Source organism: Ambystoma mexicanum, chromosome 4q (genome assembly GCF_040938575.1).
Source record: "Ambystoma mexicanum isolate Mex_15411 chromosome 4q, UKY_AmexF1_1, whole genome shotgun sequence".
Lineage (NCBI taxonomy): Eukaryota > Metazoa > Chordata > Amphibia > Caudata > Ambystomatidae > Ambystoma > Ambystoma mexicanum.
In genome coordinates this window covers 481,232,234-481,255,880 of record NC_090928.1, presented here as the reverse complement: position 1 = coordinate 481,255,880, position 23,647 = coordinate 481,232,234, and positions in this window count along the sequence as shown.

Genomic DNA, 23,647 nt, shown 5'->3' with positions numbered 1-23,647 from the left:
ACCAGGTATGTCCATGCAAACACTGGCACACTTTCCCTGTGTACTAGGGGCAATTGACCGCACACACGTAGCGCTACACCCCCACCTATTGACGGAGCACATCTACCGGAAATCAAAAGCACTGGCACTCTTTTAACGTGCAGGTAGTGTGTGATGCTAATGAAATTATCATGGAAGTGCATGCCAATTTTCCAGGCAGCACACATGATAGCTACATCTTCCACCGGTCACCACTTCACCGGGTCCTGGCATCTGGAATACATGGCTCATCAGTATGAACTGTCATGCACATGCATGCACTTGACACACTGAACAACAGACCCTGACAATAAATGCCAAAAACAACCATGTACACATTTCCAGGGGACAGTGCATACCCGCTGTCACCATTCATGATGACACCAATCCAGATTCCTGTGGCACCAGCAGAGTTGAGATCCAATACAGCTCATGTAACCACTAGGGCCATAGTGGAGCGCACAGTTGGAATGCTGATGACACGGTTTTGCTCCCTTGGCCACTCTGGTGGGGTATTGCTAGGTGCTCCATCAGTAGTAAGTAAAATCATAGTGGCAGCAAGTGTACTGCACAATGTCGCCACACGTCGTGGCCTACCAGTGGAACAACAGGGGGGCTCCGCCCACACCCACAGGCACCCACTTTGACTTTGGCAAACTGGAAACGCGCTAGATAAGTGGACATGGGTTTGTCGTGATTTTTTTAGTTGAGAGTGTTATTCTAGGAGGCTCTTTTGCTGGAGATTTTACTTTGAAGAGTTGCAATCTTATTTGCTAGGGCATTTTGAATTTTTGAGCACCACCTTTTATCTTTGGTGAAAGTATCAGGGGGTGCTATGGGGGTTTCTATTTCTTTGAGGATTGAAAAAAGTTCTTTCATGTTGGATTTGGCTTGGGATATACGAGAGTCAAATGATGTACGTTTGGCCAGGTAGATTTCTTTTTTGTACAGTGCAGCTAGTTTGGAGAATTTGAGTTTATTTGAGTCTGAGGGGGATTTCTTCCAAATGGCCTCGCAGCTTCTTTTTTGCTGCCTTAGGTTTTTAAGGAATGGTGTATACCATTTGTTGAGGTGCGTTTTAGGTTTGCTGGATCTGAGTTTGAGGGGGGCGATGCTGTCCAGCGAGGTGGCCATAATCTTGTTGTATTCTTCAACCAGGGACTCGGGGTCCAGGTCATCTGGCAATGTGTTGAGAGTGAGGAGTAGATTTGGGATAAGTCTTTCTGCTGTCGTGTTTTTCTTGTTTCTGGTAATGGTGGGTGGGGTCTTAATGGAAGGTGGAGGTGGTGGTCTATCGGTGGAGAGCATGAATGATATCAAGTGGTGGTCAGTCCAGGCTAGAGGTGAGATAATTGTGATATTCGCTAGGCAGTTGTGGTCGGCCACCCAGTCGAGTGTTCTGCCTTTCAAGTGTGTTGGTAGCGTGCATCTTTGCGCGAAGCCTAATTCAGTGAGAGTGTTGGCTATGATGCTAGCGGGATGGTCTTCTGGGTCATTGTAACCTAAGTTGAGGTCTCCTAGGGTGAGTATTTGAGTGGAGCTTTTAAGGTTGCTAGATAGAATAGCGTTGAGGTCTTCATCGAAGGTACCGATGGGGCCTGGTGGGCGGTAGATCAAATAGATGTTAAGTGTTTGGGTATTGGTGAGTGGTATTTTAACTGCTAATATTTCGCAGAGGAGGGCATCTATAGAGGTGGCTAATCGCATGGTGAGACTGCACTTATGGATAATGGTGACACCACCTCCTCTCGAGTTGGGGCGGTCTTGTCTCAGGATAGTGTAGTTTATCTGGGATTGCCAGCATGAGCATAGGGCCTGCTGCTGGGTGTAACCAGTTCTCGGTGATGGCGAGGAAGTCAAGATCTTCTGTAAGTATTAAGTCTGCGATTTCTATAGCATGGGCTACCAGCGATCTGGCGTTGATCAAAGCTCCCTTGATCTTAGGACTAACTATGTTTTTGGGAGTAAAGTCTATCTTTTCTGGGGCAGTAGTATGGCGCTTGTCATGTGAGAGTTCAGGAGTGCCCAAGTTGAGGGAGTTCTAGGGTTTTTGTAATGGGTTACTAACTTGTGTGGCGGGATTAGGTTGGAGTAGCTGCGTTCTACGGTTTTGTGTGTTTGGCAGTGAGCGGGCCAGGGCCTCGTGGATTTTGGCTAGCCTGGCTCTAAGTCCTAGGTTCCTTTCTATAGTGATGAGAGGGTGACTGGAGGGTGGCAATACCTGAGGGTCATTTAAATCTAAATAAGGTACTTGGTTATTAAATCTAATAAGGCTGGCATGTTAGGTAGTTGTGGAGCCATCTTAATAGGTGGTGCAATATTAAGGCTGATCAGAATATAGGCCAGCAGGTAAGTGGTGAATAGGCACATACTAAATAGTAGCATCAAACTATGGTAGTTAATCTGCATTACAGGAGTGAGCAGCTACAGTCACAATGAAGCAATTTGGCTAAAATGCATAGAAAAAACACCTAAAAATGAGATGAGGCAGTTTGGCAGAAATGTGAGATAGATGCCTAGCATCAGGATTGGGCGGTTTGGCAGGAATGCATGGATAAGCACCTAGATTCGAAATGAGGCAGATTGGCAAGAATGCATAGATAAACACCTAGATTCGAAATGAGGCAAATTGGCAAAAATGCATAGATTTTTTTTTTAAACATATTTTTACTGAGAGAGTAGGTCAGCAGCAAGACACAATATAAACATATCAAAACATAGCTTCATTATTTTACAGCCTTCAATCTAAGGGAGGAGGGGAAGAGGAAGACATCACAGTTTTCAGACATGAGAGCAACCAGTACAAGAGTAGTAGATATTGCAAATCAAGGCGAGGACCCGGGTGTTGCATCAGGGTCTGAGTCCAGGTCGCACAGGTAAAAGCGTAGCAATGACCAAATATCTTTGGGGCGACATGGTGACGGAACCGACAATACAAATAGTTCCTCATCGCCATTTACCATACAAAGGTCTTTTAAGAAAGTGGCTCTGGTTGGGGCGGTGGAGAACTTCCAACATTTAAGAATACAGCGTTTGGCAATAATGCAAGAGATGTTAAATAATCGCCTCGTGGTTTCCTTTACTTTGTCTATATCGCCCAACAAGTATTTCAGGGGGGAGAGAGTAGTCGGGATTGCCGTGATATCTTCAAGGAGCCTCGCAACTTCCTTCCAGAACTCCACAATTAACGGACATGACCAGTACATATGATAAGACCCCGCATTGGGGGCGTCACATTTGGGGCAGGCACCTGTGCAATTTTCCACAAATTTAGCTAATCTGGCAGGAGAATAGTGTAATTGGTTTAAAACTTTGAACTGAATCAGCCGAAGCCCAGCATTCATGGACACTGATCGAGTAAGCTGAAAATACCGGGCCCAGCGAACCTCATCTATCTGAGTGCCCACGTCTCACTCCCAGATTTCTCTCATCGTGTTGCGCGATGGGGAATGGGTCTGCACCAATGAATATAGCATAGAGACCCCCTTCCCGTGACCGCCCATGGTCACTATTGACCTAATGCATGCATGGGACTGGGGTTCCTACGGAAATGTCGGCCACTTCGCCGAGAAAGCAGCCCTCATCCTGCAATATTGAAGGTGTTTAAACTGGCCCCTCCCCACCGCTTCAGTAAAGCCTGTGAGGTCACAGAACTCACCATCTGGGAACATGTCGCGTAGTGTGAAAAGCTTGTTAGGGTCCTAGGATTGCTGGAGGGCTTTATCAAATGTGGGGGAAATGCTGGAGAAATCCCACAGGGGGACTTCTGGGTCGTAGGGGGATTCCAGTGCTAGCCTCTTGTAAATTCTGGCCCAAGCATGAGTGGTCGTGTATACCAGATCGAACGGGCATATTTCCCCATAGCTTGGGTTAAGAAGGACTGAGCGTATGTTGTTTGGGCGAACAGAGGGCTTTTCAATCAATATGTGGGGGCAGTGTCCTCTGGGTCGAACCAATGCTTTACAAATTGCGTTTGCGTGCATAAATAATAAAGCTCGAAGTCTGGTACCGCGATGCCTCCCTGCATGAAAGGCTCAACCATCTTATCCCAACCCATCCTGGCAGTTTTCCTATTCCAGATAAACGAGGAGGCGAGTGATTTAAATTTCGAGAAGAAGGGTTTACCAGGCCAAAGTGGGATCTTATTGAAGTAATATAGGAGCTTGGGGAGGACCACCATTTTAAGTAGCGCAACTCTGCCATACAGGGATAGTGGAAGGCTAGCCCACATCTGAAATTTGGTCGAAAGGGTTGACAACAGTTCCCCATGATTGTGCGTATATAGCAGGGTTTTATCTCAGGGACCATTATCCCTAGGTAACGTACCTTGGTCGGGGCAGGTCTAAATCCCTCTATTTCAGCTAGGTCTCCCGTGCCGTCAGTAAGGGGAAATATTTCTGACTTCGGTACATTAATTCTATAACCCGAGTGTTCTGAGAATTCATGTATGTCGGACATGATGTGTTGCACATTTTCTTTGGGGTCACGGACATATAGTAAAGTGTCGTCAGCGTAAAGTGATATTATCTGAGGGGGGCCAGTCATCCTAAGACCTCTGTGTGAGTGCTTCTGACGTATGAATTCCGCCATTGGTTCAATGGTCAGAGCGAAAAGTATGGGTGAGAAGGGACATCCCTGCCTGGTCCCCCAGTGTAGGTGGAATGACGGGGAGAGAGTGGTGTTAGTCAGGACCTTAGCTGTCGGTTGTGTATATAATAATCAGACACAGTTGATATAGTACTGGCCGAGACCAAACCGCTCCAGCACCAGAAAGAGGTATGCCCAGGAAACGGAGTCAAAAGCCTTCTCGGCGTCTAATGAGACCACGGCCGCCTTGGCATCTGGGTCTATCTGTGCCATAACATTAAATAGGTGTCTCAGGTTGAGAGCCGTGGATCGGGCTGGTATAAAGCCGGCCTGGTCAGGATGAACCTGGATCGGCATGTATGGCAGGAGTCTGGTGGCCAGCACTTTTGCGAAGATTTTTGCGTCAGTGTCGATTAAAGACAGGGGTCGATAGGACACCATGTCTTGTGGCGGTCTACGGGGTTTCAAAAGGACAGTGATGATTGCTTCTCGCATCGATTCCGGGAGAACCCGCAGGCTCATTGCCTCTTCCCACACTTTCAGCAGTATCAGGGCCAATTCACTAGAGAATTCTTTGTATAGTTCCGCTGGAAGGCCATCCGAGCCAGGGGAACGGCCGCTCGATAGAGCTTTTATGGCCTCTGCAAACTCCTCAGATATGATTGGCCTGTCTAGTATATTACGGGTTTCGTCCGTTAATGTGGGAAGGTCGAGATTATCCAGATATTGAAACGTGTCCTCTTTGTTTTTTTTATTGTGGTTGGAACAGAGGGAGGAGTAGAACTCAGTAAAAGCAGAGTTAATGTCTCGGTCTCTGTTTACCGTCCCTCCAGTCGGTGTCTGTATGCTCGGGATTGGGTTATGGTGCCTATCAGTTCTAAGCATGTTGGCCAGGAATCTCCCAGCCTTATTGCTTTTCCCGTATCGTCGGGCTTTGGCTGGTGCAGCCATATAAAGAACTTCTCTATGGGCCAACTTGTGGAATTCTTTTAGCGTGGTATGTATTTGCGACAGGGTTCCCTTATCCTGTGTGATGCTGTACTCAGTCTGTAACAGATGAATTTTTGTCTCGCCCACCCCCAATTCCTCACGTACCGACTTCAACATACCAGTCGACTTGCCCAGGATGGCTCCCCGGACCCAGGCCTTGAATGCATCCCATAGTGTGGCACAAGTGGCAACCGAACCTTCGTTTAGTTCTAGGAACTCCGCAATCTCTGTATGCAACGATTCGCATATGTTGGGGTCTCTTAGGATTGCAGGGGGCATCCTCGATCTTGTCGCCGGGGGAGAGACATCACTAAAGTTAATGTCAAGCGATACCGGCGAGTGATCCGAAAGGGTACGGGATGTATATCACATTGGGAGATCGCCCCAGATAGGGACTGACTAACGATCCAATAGTCAATGCCCGAATGAGAATTGTGCACCAACGAGTAAAAGGTGTATTTCTTCTCGCTCGGGTGTAATGCACGCCATGCGTCTACCATACCCATCTGTTCCATTAATTGTGTTACTACTAGTGCGGCCTTGGAGGGGGTTCTGGGGACAGTCGATGAGCGATCCAGGGATTGGTCCAATATCATGTTGAAATCGCCACCCCAGAGTATTCGTGTCTCCCCAGATGATGATAGCATATCCAGTATTGTGCAATAAAACTGTGGGTCATCTAAATTGGGACCATAGGTATTAATCAGAAGCACTTGGTGCCCCGGCAATTCCCCCCACACCAGTACGTATCTACCCTGTGGGTCTATTTTGCTGGACTGATATTTAAAACACAATTTGGGGTGTATGAGAGTCAACACTCCTCTGGATTGTGCTGAGTATTCTGTATAGTACATGTGTGACCCCCACCTCGGTAAAAGTTTAGTATTGACCTGCCCAAGCGCGTGTGTCTCTTGCATAAAAATAATGCGAGGGTTGTGGCGTGTGATGTATGCTGTGATCTTCCTTGCCTTAATCGGGTTATTTAACCCGCGGATATTCCAGGAAAGGAGCTTAACATTCAAGCCCTTATTGACCTGTGTCATGGTCGTACCTGAGACTAGGCATACGTCCATACTCCCGCCCCTGTCGCAGGGAGAATGGGTATCCCGCTGTAAAACCGCTCTCTGTTTTAACCGCTATAACAACCCGAAACATGGGTTCCCCCAACAAGCCCGGCATTTCGCACGGCAACACCGTATCCCTATTCCACTCCCAACCCCCTCCCTCATCATCAACCCCAACTGGACGATGTACCCCTAAAACCATAACCTAGGAACACTCCTGGGGGTGTGAGCTGCATTCATACGACCGCCGACCCAGGAAATCTGCACGGCTCCATTCCAACAAACAGTTATATTCAGGGCCACCCTTCGGCCTTCAATTTAAAACATTATAGCAGTGTGGCATCAAAAAACATATCACCCCGCGGGGTCGTCGGGCTCCACCGCGCCCCGGGGCGGCAGATTCTGGTAGCCGGCCCGTTCCCGGGTCGGTAGAGGGATGGAGGCTTCAACGTAGAGCACGGCTTCGGTTGGATTTTCAAAAAAGTGAGCCCTGCCTCCATGCTGAATTCTCATTTTCGCTGGGTAGATAAGGGAGTATGGGACCTGGCGGAGTCTCAGTTGTCTCTTGACGGGCTCATAGGATCTTCTAAGTGATTGCACATTAGTGGAAAAGTCCGGATATATGTGGATTCTGTTGTTTTCATGGAATAGGGTGCCCTTATCCCTGGATATCCGCAGGATAGCGTCCCTCTCCCTATAATTGAGAAGGCGGGCAATTATTGTACGAGGTGGAGCTCCAGGACTGGGCGGAGGCGCCGATGTACGGTGTGCTTGCTCCACAAGGAAATGGTCCGAAAAGGAGTCGGAACTCAGGAGTTCCTTCAGAAGGGCATCTACCTGGCGTTCCCTAGACCCTTTGCCAAAGGTTTCAGCCACCCCAACCAGACGCATATTGTTCCTCCTGGAACGGGATTCCAAATCCTCGCATTTGTCAAGGGTTTTCCGGAGGTCCCCTTTCAACTGGGCAATATCACGGCCATGTTGTAGTATCGAGTCTTCATTGATAGCGATCCTGCCTTCGGCCTCAGTAATCCGTGTGCTTTCCTTGTCCACCCTCGCCTTCAAGGAGCTGATTGTTGCCCCTATGTCATCCAATTTAGTGTTCACCGCTATGAAGCAGTTCTGAACCATAGCCATCAATCGGTCCACCCGCTCCTCCATTGGCAACTCGGGTTGACTGTCCACTTGCTGCAACGGGGGCGCTGTGGACCCGCTGGGCTGGGAATTGGCAAAGGAGTCCATTGGGCCTGTTTTCTTGGGGCGTGCTCCCTTCTGCTCGTATCGGCCCATGTGTAGATTCAAGTAGACCGCGTCTTCCAGCGCCCCTAGCCCCGTCTGCCCCAACCTATGGTACGGACTCTATACAGGATTGGTAGTGAGCTTAGACCCAGTTATCGTGCAGGAGAGGTGTGTAAAGGTTATCGCCCAGGGAGGGCTGTAGCCGGATAAAATGTCCCCTCCTCGGCAGATCCTTTTCGGGGTGTCCACCCTCCTCATGCGTTGCCCCACCTGTTCTTACTTGTTTTAACGTCCATCCACATGTGGAGGGGCACTCCACCAGCAGAAGATATCAGGGAAGCCAAGGGCAGCTCTGCAGGCACGGGAGTCGGATCAACAGTGGCTCGCGTAGCACGGCGGCTGCACACCACGCGGCAGTTGGCGGGGGACTACCGCATTCGCCGTGCCCAGTACGCGGCGGCGAATTATACCGACGTGGCACCCTCACATTAGCTGGCAGCGATGGTCTGATCACCTCCAGGAGTTTGGTTGAAGCGCGGCCTCTCCGACTCGATCCGGCCCCTCCCCCCGCGGCTCCAGGGGAAGATCGCCCGGAACTCGTGGGCGGCCAATGTCCCAGCCTCCGTCCGCAGGATCTTCAGGACGGTGTATCTTCAACGCGGTCCGGCGTAGCGGCCCAAATTTTCCCCAGTATGTGCCCTCAGTCTTACGCCATAGATCGACGTGCTTCGTTTGTTCCACGGGCGGCCCTGAGAGAGGATTTGTATCTTGAAGGATTTATAGAAGCCGGAGCTCTGGAACTAGGCGGCCATCTTAGATGTGCGCAACAGTGCCCCCCTGCAAAAATGCATAGATAAACAGCTTGATTTGAAATGAGGCAGATTGGCAAAAATGCATAGATAAACAGCTAGATTCAAAATGAGGCAGATTGACAAAAATGCATAGATAAACAGCTAGGTTCAGGGTGAGGCAGTATAGTTAGAATGCAGAGATATACAGTTAGCGGTTAAGCAGATTTCAGGCAGGCTGCTTTAAGTTGATAACTTGAAGCCACTTTAGCATGTGAAGACAGGGACAACATAATCACATTGCAGCAGCAAGTCTCAAGTACATCTGCATAAGGAGTGCAGAGTGCGGCGCAAATAGAATCAAAGTTTCGAGCACATCAAGTAGTGCAGTACAGAGTGTGACACAACTAGATTCAGATTTCATGCCTAACAGGTAGTATAGCGCAGAAGGCGTCACAGTTAGATTAAATTAACTGTTTAGATTAGATGCACTGATTAGATGCAGTACATTGAACTGTTGAGGCTGAGCGTTATAAGCATGGAAAATGCATGGTGCAGGGTCATGTAGCATACAGCAAAGTGCGCTAGCTGGTTGATCCAGGTATGGGGGCTCCAACACAGAAGTTCAGTAGGGGCATGTAGGTTGGGCGTAGCGCTCCCATGCGCCAAACAAGGGCAAAACAGGGCCTTACACTGGCCTTGCAGTGGCCGCCGCCGGCTATTCTGCTTGCCGGCGGAAGTTAGTGTTTAAATAACACTTGTTGCTATGCAACCAGATGAAGCCAAGTCTCGTTCTGGTGCCGCGTCGCGCCCGACATTTTGTTTTCTGAAAAAAATGTCGGCGCGGTGCAGTGCTTGGCCAAATGGATTCGGGCCTGTTGTGGGTGCAGCGTGGGCAGATGGGGGGGCCCTGGAAGGGCTGCTGGTCTCACCTCCGAGCCTGGGAGGGATGGCCCGTTGCGGTCGCTGGGCTGCAGCCCGGTAGTAGAGAGCGTGGGTGGTTGCTGGTGGGGGCTCCTGCCCGCGCCACCTCTGGAAGATGATCTGACCCCTACAGGGGCAAAACAGGGCCTTATACTGGCCTTGCAGTGGCTGCCGCCGGCTATTCCGCCTGCCGGCGGAATTTAGTGTTTAAATAACACTTGTTGCTATGCAACCAGATGAAGCCGAGCCTCGTTCTGGTGCCGCGTCGTGCCCGACATTTTGTTTTATGAAAAAAATGTCAGCGCGGTGCGGTGCTTGGCCAAATGGGGTCGGGCCTGTTGTGGGTGCAGCGTGGGCAGATGGGGGGGGCCCTGGCAGGGCTGCTGGTCTCACCTCCAAGCCCAGGAGGGATGGCCCGTTGCGGTCGCTGCGCTGCAGCTGGGTAGTAGAGAGCATGGGTGGCTGCTGGTGGGGGCTCCTGCAAGGTTAGAACCAGTCAGTTGTTCAAAGGTGAAAGTTCTTTAATTGGATCATTGTAAGTAGTGTATGTTGTCCCAGTGAAGAAAAATAAAGTACTATGGTTTCCAAATCCTCAAAGTTATTTTGCTACCTCAACACGTGTTTCTCCACTATACTTCTAGTGGGTCATCAGGAGGTATATTTTTACAATTGTCCTTTATTGGTGAATTAGTATGTAAATTACCTTCTTATGTGTAGGTTCTTGTAAGTTTTGGTGTTTCCTGATCAACAAGCACATGTGAGGGCTTCCCTGGACCCCCTATGCATGTTCCACATCAGTGTACAGGTTGAGTGGCCAACCCATTCCATGACTACACGTATGCTCAAAATACACAGTCACATTTTGAAAAAATGCAAGTGCAATGCAAGAAAGAGGCACCTCTCAACTCACACCTTATCCCTTGTGAGCCTGTATGAGCTGGATCCATGGATGTCTCACTCTGTAGACCTGGAAACCCTCAACTCTGATGCTATGTTCTGTACATGCATACAACAGCAACGTACCCTTCAATCACAGCAACCATTTTTCCCTGCAGAAGGCTTCTGTAGAGAAACACAACACAAGGTCAGGGCAGGCAACACATCCATGCACCCAATTACACAGACAAATGTGCCCCCTCTGAGTGCCATGCAACAAATGCAAACAAGAACTCACCAGCCACCCATCACCATGTGTCTTGCACCAATGCAGTCACATCCACCTACCTCACGCCAATGCAATATGAACCCCATCACTGTGACACCTTACCGACCAACAACACCTACACTGCCTGCCCAATAGAGTGCCATGCAGTGAAGGGACAGGTAACACTCACCCCTTCTCATGGGTTCCATGTAATAATGTCCCCGCAAAAAAACGCTCCTCACAAAAAAGTTGCAGTTTTTTACGGAGACATTATTACATTAAACATGTGGTGGACATACCTGCACCCCCCAAATGTTCTTTCTGTTTTACAAGGGGTGCAGGGGACATCCCCAAAACCTGTCCCCATACATAATGTCACCATATATAATGTCGCTAATGGCTTTTCCGAGGACATTTTTTATGGGGACATTATGTATGAGGGCATTATTACCAGATACCTTCTCATTGGTAATGGGACATTGTGAAATCTCTGATCCGGACACAGTCAGAATGACACTGAGAGGCTGTAAACCCACCTTCACCTTGGAAGTACTCTCAATGCCACGATATGGCATCCCCTGATTAACATGGCACCGAGACAGTGCAGTACACACTGGCGGGGGAGCTGATGATGGAAAGTCCAAGACGATGTGATGCAAAAATATCACCAATTGCATAGAAGACAGGATCCGGCAGAAGGTCGCTGTCATACCGGAAGGCAGGGCACTGAAGCAACTGGCGTGAAAGAGACATGCAGATAGAAGAGAAAGGAATGAGAAAAAGAGGCCAAGAGTTCTGCTACATAAAAGTGAGCAAGCAACAGGAAAGGGGAAGTGAAGGCAGAGTTCACAGGGACTGGATTGAATGGGGACCAATGTGCATGGAACTGAAGTGAGCGTTGAGATGCACTCAGCAGCTGCCAACAGGCTGAAAAATATTTGCCGGTGTACTGTAAACGGTACATATTCACTATGGCAAACAACAACACCTGGCCAATGCTGTGTACCTAGTGTCTGTGGTGAGCATGGCATCCCCCAAATGGCCAGGAATGCTGTGCTGTGTGTGAAATTGTCTCAGGACAGCACCTCCAGAAGGGGAAGAAGGACCAAGAGTATACTGCCTGCGTGGGTAGACATGGCTAGTAAACACTAATTGATTGGGATGCCATGCAGCAGGCAAGACACATGTGAAAACTGCAAGGAAACACGCCCCATCACTCCCATCACCATGTGTCACAGCACATATGCAGCCGGATCTGCCATCCTCATGACATCTCACCAACAAAGGCCCTACAGTGACAGTCTCCCTCACAACATTCACCCAGTAAACAGTGTGACCAGGGGAGTTGCTAGGTCTGGAAAAGACCCGGGGCTAAGCTGATGTCGGAACTGTTGGGACTGGGGGCTAGCTAGTCTTTTGGCTGTAGCTCCTGAGATTCTATCCGGGGCTACAACCAAAAGATCAGGGGCTATAGCCCCCTCAGCCCCCCCTAGCAACGCCCCTGAGTGTGACCCCCATTATCTTGCTAAAACAGCATGCAAAGACACACCAGGCCACCATCACCATGTGTCACATGCACCGATGAAGCTGAACCCACTCACCTCAATGTAAAACAACCCCACATAGTGCCAGATTCCCTGCAACCAAAGTGACACCATCAGGGACACTGACACCTTGGTCGTCACCATGCTTGATAGAATGCATAATGATCCTTTCCCTAGTAGAACGACTCTCCTAGCAATATTTCAATCAATTACTAAGTTAGATCAAATTACATCTGATGGTGTATAGGGCCTCATTACATGGACGGCGCTAAGGGATTACCGGCACCGGTAAGGGCACTGGTGCTGGTAATCCCTTAGCGCCATTCTTCGAGGTCCCTCAGCGGGTCCTGTCCTTAACGTGTGGGCAGACCACACGTTAAGGAAGGGACCCACTGAGGGACTTCAGGGCAAATAACGGTACCGCTAGTAGCGATACCGTTATTTGCTCCTTCCTCATCCCCATTGAGCCCCATGGGGGCTCAAATGGGAATGGGAAAGGGCCTTGGTGAATGGGGAATTACCGCCCCGCAAACCTTGGAATGGGGCGGTAATTCCCCCATTCACTAAGGCGGAATCAGTAAAATACCGGCAGCAACCATGGCGCTAATAGCGCCATGGTTACCGCCGTCCGTGTAATGAGGCCCATAGTCAATAAAATACCCTGACCTATCAACCAAACCATTGTGTAATTTAACTTTAACTCAAACATTGTAAACAATATTGTATGGCGAACTAGAGATGTGCTTAAATTGAATGGCATTTTCCTTGAAATTCGGAAGCAGCTTTCAACTCCAAAACCACACCATACACAACCCCCACTTACATGGCCGTTATCAGTCAACTCCCAACAATCACTCAAATCTGCTCCTCAAGCTTGCTCTAAATGCCTGAGTTCCATATCAGCTCCCACGTAACCTGTGTCTCAACCCATCTCGAGATGGACATGGGTTTCAAAACGCACACAAGGGCCACCGAACCCATCACAACATTAGAATACTGCCCTAGATGAAATGCATTTATGTTCATTAGCGGTATGGAGCATTAAAGGCTTTAGCCATCTTCTCTCCTCTAAAGCCACAAGACTCAACAGTTACGACATAGTGTTATTACAAGAAACCTGGTTAACCTCAGAACCGCTATGGCCTGATCATATTATCATGTGTTTTCCGGCTACCAAAGGTACTAAAGGCTTCCCCTAAGCAGGACTTCTTACTGCAGTTAAAACGAACACCCAATTACAAATAGAATCTTGGCTCTCCCCTCTTCCTGGGATCCAATTAACCAAAATTATGACACTGAACCCATGTCATCCAGTGTACCCTAAATCAACTCTAATAAATATTTATTAGCACAAGAAGAAAGAGTATTCTTCTTCAAGATTGAATCTGTTCTTCATTTAGCACAATCTGACCTACAAATTAAACCATAATAATTGCTGGCGATTTCAACATGAATTGCCTTTTAACAACTGCGGACCATTAAAAATCAAGAGCAACAAAATGGATGTCACTGATGAAAACACGCACATTTTCCATCCTTAACGGGTCATCCAGTGATGACAATCCACCTCGCTGCACCTGTAAAAGAGGATTGCAATCCTCACTATTAGAATATGTATTCATAACATCAGACATGAACAAACAAATTGCCTCTTTTAAAGTATCACCTACCAACGAGAGCGACCACTCGATCTTAGAAACTTGCTGGATCTCTCATGCTAACACTATACCAGCTATACCAGCTAACACTATACCAGCATATTATGATCAAGCAATCTCTCTGAAAATCGTCTCTCCTAGTGCATCCCTCATATAACTACATTAGCATGTTATTTACAACTAGCACTAAGCAATAATCACTCAGATAGAACCATTGACTATACTGAACATCTTCAGATAATCAAGCAAAACACGTATTACATGGAAGCAAACAGTGTGTGAACATAAGCATACGTATCATTTAGAAATAATGAAGCTAAAGCTCAAATACCGAATAACATTGGGCCTCATTCCGAGTTGGGCGCAAACGGATTACCGGCACCGGTAAGGACACCGGTGGCAGTAAACCCTTTGCGCCCTATTCCGAGGTCCCTTAGCGCGTCCCTCCTTTAACGCCTGGTCTGACCAGGCCTTATGGACGGGACCCGTTAAGGGACTTCAGAGCTAATAAGGGTTCAACAAATTGCGGTACCGTTATTAGCTACTTCCCCATTCCCATTGAGCCCTATGCAGGCTCAAATGGGAATGGGGAATGGATTTTTCAATGGGGACTTACCTGTCCCACAAAGGTCAGACTACACTGGTAAGTCCCCATTGAACCAAGTCGGAGTCGGTACCGGTATGGGAGGTAGTCATGGCGCAAATAGCGCCATGACTACCTCCATACTCTGAATGAGGGCCTGTCATGATTCTTGCCCCTCATGTCCCCAGCCCTCCAAGCTGTCAGGTTGGAGCCAGGCCGCAATCACCTGCATGGCCCTCAAGGGACTCTCCATCCCTCCAAAGACCCACTTGGAGTCAGACTTGGCACTTGTGGCACCAGACTCACTCACTCCCATAGGTTAACATTGGGGATTGGACTAGTGCATTGATGGAGACAAGATGGATGCCTCCACATATTTTTGTTCCCAGAACTGCATGTGCGGTCTAGTCTTTTGGGTGTGGTTCAGCCCAGAGACACCTGGGATACACAGAGACTATTTAAGCCACACCCAGGCTGAGAAATATGCTTTGCGTTTTCTGCACCTGCAGCGTGACACTCACTGTGTTCGGATCGGTCTCCAGTAGGCTTGCATCTTTCTTCTGCGCTCAGCTCCTGCAAGAACAAGAACACCGTTAGGAACAGCCTTACCTTGTGGCGCTTCTTCCCATCATTCATCGCTCCTTCTGTTCTGTGGGCATCTTCGGCGGTGTCATTCCCATCCCGGCATGCCGCTTCCTAAGGAAAAGGGAAAAGAACAGAAAAAAGGCATTAGTAAGCATTCTGCAAATCTTCGCTTATTTTTAAATACTGTACGAGCTTCAAATGCTTACCTGAATCCCTGCCGCTCTGGGGGAACTCTGTAGCCGGAACTTCTCATCCATCTGCAAGAGGGAAAAGACACTCCAGGTTAGCGTGGAAACATCTAGAGGTGCCGCATACCGCGCTTACCCACCGCCTTTGTTCTTCATAACCGGCATCCACGCTGAAAACGTTGCGGCACCTAAAAGACACAGAAAAAGAACTCAGTTCAATACAAATACGAAAGGGGTGCATCGCGCATCGCGCTCTCACTCACCTTCAGCGTTACTCATCTCAGCAGCACGCTGCCATCCCCAGACGCCGGCCATCATCTAAGGAAGGAAAGGAATGAAGTTAGAGAACTGTTCAAAAGACTCATACTTACCTGTCGAACTCTTGCCAGTGAAGTAACTAGGCAGCAACGAGCCTGCATCAATCAACGCGCCCCTGCGGTGAAAGCAGGACGGAGAGCACACTATCCAAGAAAACAAGGTGAGCTGTGGATCAAAGGGAAGGGTTGGACCCTGGGGAAGAAGGGGTTCAAGCACACAGAGACAATAGGGAGTTACACTCTACCAATCCTGTGTTTCAGGCCCAGTCTCCAGTCGAATAGCCTCCAGGGAAGGGTTCAAGGTCGTAAGAGGTCAGAACAGGTTGAGTGACGTCCCCATGGATACCAGGTCAGCGTTACAGGGCCATTTTCTTCTATCACTCAAATAGACTAAAGAGCGAAATTAAGTACTGAATATAGAAACAAGACTAAACAGATTTTAACACTTAGGAAGCAGAGGAATGCAGAAAAAATGCTAGAGGCCATTTCGTAAAAAATCGATTGGTGAGATCTGGAAACTGCTAAACGATACCCCAGCTTCCCCTATTGATTTCTTAATGTTAAATACCATCAATGAGAAAGAGTGGGTCTCACACTTCACCAGAATGCTTAATAGATCACTGTTACAAATTCCGCCCCTTTCATATGATAAAGTGAGACTTGACAAAATAAAGTTTGACAAACTAGTTATTGTTCTTATACTCAAAGGGCTTAGTCCATCTAGAGCCCCTGACCTGATGGCCTATCAAACCTAACCCTTAAGAAGTATCCATAACAGTGAGCAGGCATCCTTGAAATATAAGGAAATTATACGAACTTGCAATTTACCCTTGTCTAGGAAAAAGTCTATAATAATACCCATTTTTAAGAAGGGCGACAGGTCTAAAGCAGATAATTATTGGCCGATAACCCTCCTCGATGCCCCAGGAAAGTCTTTGCAAGACTTATTCTAAGAGACTTAGTGATTTGGCTTAGTGATCATAACATTTTAGATAGCAATCAGTCAGGTTTTATTAAAGGCATTGGTACTGTTTTAAATCTACTTATTTCATCCCCAATAAAAAATCAAGCAATTGACAGATGGCAGCCAGTTTTTGTAGCATTAATAGATTTTAAACAGGCATTCGACTCAGTTTTTCAAGAAACCTTATGTTCAAAATCACAACAGGTTAATTGCCCCTCACATCTACTCTTCATAATCCAGCACTTTTACTCAGATTCCTCTATTAAAATCAACCTTACCACGGATGGAATGTTAACAATCTCAGCCCCAACCAACACAGGACTGAGGAAAGGTTGTATATTTGCTTCCAACCTTTTTAATTTTTACATTAGAGATATTGGTACTAAGCTTGAGACAGTTTGTGCATTTTTTCTCCAAAAATAGGCTCAAAGCAAATCTCATGGCTCCTCTATGCAGATGATATAGCTATCCTGGACAGGACCCCCATAGGACTGCAGCGTAAACTAGCCGCTTTAGGGCAATATGCACAATCTAACAATCTTGTAATAAACACCTCCAAATGAAACATCTTAGTCTTTATCCATCATCTGGCAAAAAATGGGTTCAAGTTTAACTGGACGCTATGCAAGACTTCATTAACTCAAACACATCAGTATAAATACCTTGGAGTAAATATGAATAATCATCCCTCAAACCAACCATACAAATCTGAGTTTAAGAATAGAATCAAATACCTTGCAACTCAATGCAGGGTCATACAACCCAAATATGGTCAATTTTCTTTAAAACCTGCAATCATTTATTATAAAAAAGGTTGTCCCCATAATAACCTATGGAGCCCATTCAAAATATCTGTCAAATGCTCCAAAATGGGAGGACCTTGAAAGCGCTTTCTGGAAGTCAATACTATCCTTACCTCAAAGTCTTCCAATGCCTATCATCAGATATGAGCTAGGCCTAACATCATTAACAGCGATTATATCATGGCATCTATTTGCAACCTATAGAACATGCCTTGTATCTAATGTGAACCAACACAACTTATTTCTAGCCATAATAACAGCCATATTTTCAGATCATTCTTAAACTATTCACCTCTGGAAGACTTGCTGCCAACTCATCCTTACAGAAGCCGACATCTCCCTTGAAATGTTAATAGACACTCCTGACAAAGCAAATAAGAAACTTTGGCTCCATGGCTGGATGTTTACGTGGGATTCTTGCCATAAGTATGTAAACTTTAATGCCAGAGCCTTTCCTATTAAATCATTGAATCAAGCTGTAGCTTATCTATTAAAATTTCCGAGTCGTATATATGCCAATGCATTGCTCTGCTTTCGGTTAGATTCATGGCCAACGAAAGTGAGACTTTCAAGAATCCCAAGCCATGACATAACTGATACTACTTGTCGATTCTGCAAGATGACCGAACACAATGAGACAACTCAACATCTGATAATTGAATGCTCGTCCTTAAATGACGAACGAAAAGTAGCCTTCCACAAATATTTGAAAGAATACAACTTACTCTCTAAGCAGCAAATGTGGCACCATATCTTTAATGCCAAAAGCAAATTCCTGAATATTGCAACTGTACAATTCCTATTGGAACTAAATCTAATTGAATAGAATGACTTTATTTTACTTAATTATAGATTTTATAGTAACGTAACTGGCTAGTTTTTATAGATCACTTATCGTTTTATGGATTTTAATATTAAACACTGTGTGTTATTAAGAAACTAATTTGGGAGAACCACTTTTATCAATTCCATTAGTTTTATCTAGTATATTTATTATTCAGGTTAATGTACATTTTCTGTGTTGTATTGACCTATAATCTATTCTAATAACATGTTTGAATAATCATGCATCACATATTATCCTGTAGTTTTAAGTATGAAATGTAACATTGCCTCTATGATGTGAACCACGAGGATGGGATCTGACATTGATTGTGCATTGTATGGAATTAATGACTGCACCGATCCTTGAGATAATCAATTGAAAAAGTTGAGATATTTCAACTAAAACCATTGTAAATAAATAATAAAATAATAATAATAATATGTGGAATGCATGCAAAGACTGTAGTGACCAATAATTCAAAAACAACACACGAGACAGTGCAAATCCTTACCTGCTGACAGAGCTGGCCTGATGTGATTCCCTCATCACCTCCACCGGAAACTTTACCTCCAAACTCGTGAAAGGAGAGCCAGTACCTGGCAGAGGGCATGGGGACTAGGGATGTGAAAGGGTCTAGGGAGGACCTCACCATGGGTTTCAGTTGCTCGATGAATCAGGATCACTGCAACCACATTGGACGTTGTATTTCATCAGCCATAGTTGCTAATTATGCATACAGCACATATGTTTCAATATTCCATCAGCCCATTGTTAACTGCACAGGCCATCCTAATGTCCTCAAGGCAATCAGGGCAGTTAAAACCACTATGCATGGCTGCATGTCTACTACTGCACTCATTCCTTTTAGAGGGTAACAGCACTTCTCTCAAGGAAATAACAAATACATGAAAATGAGTCCATCTTGGATTGGGTGAAAAAACAACACTTGCCTCCATCCTGGAGAGGGGTATTGAAAACCCAGATGAAAGAGACCATCCCTATAAAGGGGTATACAAAATAAAATGCAGACAAGACCGGTCACGTAAAAAAAAAAATGTCCATGTTTGGGGGAAAAATAAATTCCACCCTGGGGTGGGTAGGGAGAGGGTGTATGTTGTTTTTTTTAAAAATTAAAATGGAAATATCCCTCCATGGGCTCATGGACATCACAGCAACAGTGGTTCTGGGCCCCCCTGCTGCAGTTCACCTGCTGGAGGTTGTGGTGGTGGATCCAATCCACGCAGGGCCAAGGCCTGGTCTTTATTGGCCACAGCCAACCATGACACAGATGCATGCACCAGCACCCCAATGGCAGTGAGGTCTCCATATGCTTCCTCACGAATGGTCACAGAGTCTATATGCACACTCACTTGTGTCACGAGTGTCTGCCTCAAGGCAGTCATCTCAGCGTGATGATTTGTTCTTGTGGCAGAGAGTTCATCATGCATTGCAGTCCTCAAGGCCTCCATCTAATGCCTCGTGGACTCTCTATGTGCCTAAGCATCCAAATGCAGGGATTCCTGGCGTCACCTCTGATCAGCACATAGGCCCTTGATGTTGACCTCCATGCCCAGTCTGTGGGAGCAGTCTGAGGATCACATGACCTGCAGCTGTTGCGCTTCCTGGGCCGCTGGTGGGGTCATGTTCTTGGCAATTTGATCCATGCCCTCTGCAATTCTGTCCAATGCATTGCCATGTCAGAATGAGGCACGCAATATTTGCTGCTCCCAATCGACCATGTGTGAAGGGCCCACAGCGGCCTGATGCAAGGGACCATGCCCGTTGCTGCGGTGCACTTTTGTTTGCAGCAGGTCTGCAACCCTCCATTGGACATCAGCCCCACAACCTGATACCAACTCATGGGATGGTGGTCTTGCAGCTGTAACCACCGTGGATGTGGGGCCCACCACTGACTGGCCTTGTGAAGCCAGCTGCACAGCCGCATTCTCAATGGCGCCATCTGATCTGCTCATTGGGACACTCACCTTCTCCCTATGTAAGGCAAACAGATCTGGTTCTGCATTCAAATCAGCTGAGTCAGAAGAGCCTGAAGAGGCAGCAGCACGACGGATGATCATCTTTAGCACCAGTCGGTTTTCATGGCGAATGACACCACAGCATCCACTTGTGGTCTTATGTATCAACGCCTCTTCTTACTCCTCATCCTCCTCTGCATCTGGTGCATCCTCACCTGCAAATGGACAGAAAATGATATTTTGAGTCATATTCCTCAACACAAAAATAGACATGTGCATCAATGTGCAGACAGACACAAAATGTGTTTGAGCTCTAAGCCACGGATGTAAGGCTTTTGCTGACATGCAGCACCCTACCTCACCCCCGGGTCCTATCCATGCCATCAGTGGACACATTTACGTACGAAAGTCATGTGTACATTGACTAAGGGTACAATCAATTGTCATGTCAGCACACAACCAAGGGTACTGCACATGGGGCATTGAAATTATGAAGGCCATCAAATGGCAGCAGTCACCCACCCAGGTCTACAGACACTACCACCATCAAAACTTGACACACAATACATGATTTCAACAAAGAACTGGACAACCATTTCCAGTCAATACACACATTTATACTGTTCAACCATTTTGCACCATCACTAAATATGATGCATGCCTGAGATGATAAACTGTCAAATCCTTTGAAAAGTGCTCTCGTGGCTGCATTGAGAAACAGCATTAATGCTTGCCCTCACCATTGTCATCCACTCCATCCACCCAACATGGCAACCACTGCCACATGTCACCTTAATGCAATCATGCACCCTGACCAGGACAGCATGGCCCGTTTTATTCTTGTGCGGATGCGGAGTGTAGTACATGTACAATGAACAGCGTGATTTGTGTGCAGCAAAGGTATACGTGCTGTCAAAATCACAAACCTTTCATTGTAGGGCTCCCTGTGTTTGGCAGTTAAGTCACCACACATATTACTATTACCATGTGTTGTGTCACATCAATGTCAACACAAGGTCTCCTGGCACGCTGTGTGGGGCACCACGTTGGCATGAGTCCCTTGATGTATGCCTAGCAGTAGTAATGAGTATGCATTGTAATTTGACATTGTTTGTGATGACAGTGCAATTAACATAACATTGTAATATGAAGTGTCAGTCAATGACTAGCCATGAGTGAGTGACCAACAGTCCTTGACTGTCATTTTGTATGACACTGTCAGGCAACGGCCTCTGTCATCTCATACAATGCAGCCTGCAACTGCACATCATGGGTGCATGATGAGCACCATACTTCACTGTACCATGTGTGGCTGCACAATTTGGTATCCTCTTTCACCAGCACTATGCCAATAGTGCCTTAAATAGTGAAGTGGGAGCATTGGCATGTGAATCTGCCACAAGTCTGCCATACTGTACACACTATCTAAGGCATGCTTCAATCACAAATTTCTCTTCAAATGCAATGCTCCACTGTAACACATACCCTTGCTAGACCGCCACTACATGGGATTCACTGGCTGAAGGCCAGCAGTGAGTAGAGACACAGATTCCAGCACTGTCAGTCAGTAGAAACATGGCCCTGCTCTTTTGATCACGCCCCACCCATGATGCTGAGGAGGCTGTCTCTGTGCAAATGTGGAGCCCATACAACATGTCCTGAGCCATCTTTGTCGGATATACCTATAAAGGTCATACAAGATCCAGGAGTAACATGTAGGTGCAACAATCATTCCCTACAGTAATGCCTCCGGGATAGGTGTCATTGTTTGTGAATAAGTCCAGGTCTATGAACATCATCTGAAGATGATCTGTCATTGTTCATGACCGTGCATGCTTTGATTGAGAACCTAAACCTCCTGAAATACATCCCACAGGACTCAATGAGCAACAGGGACATCATGCCACATCTGAGTGGGCAATGTAGCTGGCATGTCTTTCCTCATCAAACAGGTGACACAAGTGTGGACAAGTACGCATATCCCAAGTACAAAGACAGGGCAATGTCTGTGTGAGCGTACACATGGTTTGAGTGAGAAGGCATGTGTCTATCATGTATCAACTGATGGACAAATACAGGCCTTTCATGTCAGACAGTTGCTTGTAGTTTGAAGTGGATAAACATTTTTGAACAACTACCATGCGCATACATGAAATAGTATGCAGACAGGCACACTCATCTGCATTACCAATGCCCATTACTGTTCACATGGGCTGGCTACGGTCATATCTTTTCAGACTGCAAGAATGGCAATCTCTGCATGATGATTCACCATGACCTTTTGTTCACCATGAAGTATATAGTGTAACCACTTACACCATACAGGTGTAATTGCATAAACATCACGCCTGCTATTCGGGGCAGTAATATGTGGGCATTGATCCACCATCAGTCGGATCACACCACAAGGTGTCTTGACAGACAGGTCTGATATGCATCAGGACAAGGCAACCCATGGAAGAAGGTAACATTTTGAACGTGCAACTCAGCATCAAATGTTGTCATTGGCCAACATCTATTGCTTATATCCATTGAGCAATGCAAAGTGACAGGCAGCAAGAATGTAGAATACAACATTACATGTAGGCATGTCAATAATTGGCCACAGCCAAAGGGAGTACCCTGTGGGTGATTTGTGCCTATTAGGGGGCCCCTTTGTGGTCTGACAATTTGCACATGTTCTTGACATTGATACCCTGCATGCATGTACTATCACTGCTGTGTAGGCCATCAGACATTGATGTCAACTGTCACACGAACATGTGACACACATTTCCACTACACAGGATACTCCCAGATTGACAGCCGTGTGACATGAATATAAACGTGAGCAAACATGCATTCGCCAAGGATGTTATACAACTGCAGCCAGATGTACCACTACACTTATAAGGTTGGATTTTATATGATTGTTGAAGCATACAATGCATAAGAAATTCCATTCACCAGATGTGTTCTCATAGTTCTCCAGGCGTCCCATGTCTTGCACCTGCTCACAGGTGATGAATGGACACGTGGCTTCTTCATACAGTGTCAGCTGCTCCTCCTCTGTTTGCCCCCCTTCAGTGGCCAGTGCAGAGGCCAGGTTTACACTGATCTTTTGCTTGGTCCTACATGCGATATCATTCCACCACTTCTGAAACTGTTCAGCAGTTCACATATCAAAACCTACAGTGGGGATCCGGTCTACAACCCACTGCCAACGTAACATCCGTTGTGCAGTTGCTTAGGTAGTTAATGAAGATCTAGGTCTCCTCATAAGTGAAACATCTCTTCTTCTGCAGACTCGTCTCCTGTGCTGTGTCTTTGGTTGAAGCCTCTCTCTGCCCTGCAGGGCGTCCCTTCTTGGTCCGAGAGGCCCTAGGTGGTGGTGCTTCACCTGTCTGTTTGCGACCACATTGGCGGTCCAGGTGCCGGGTCACCTGTGGCCTGAGGCCCACCACATCCTC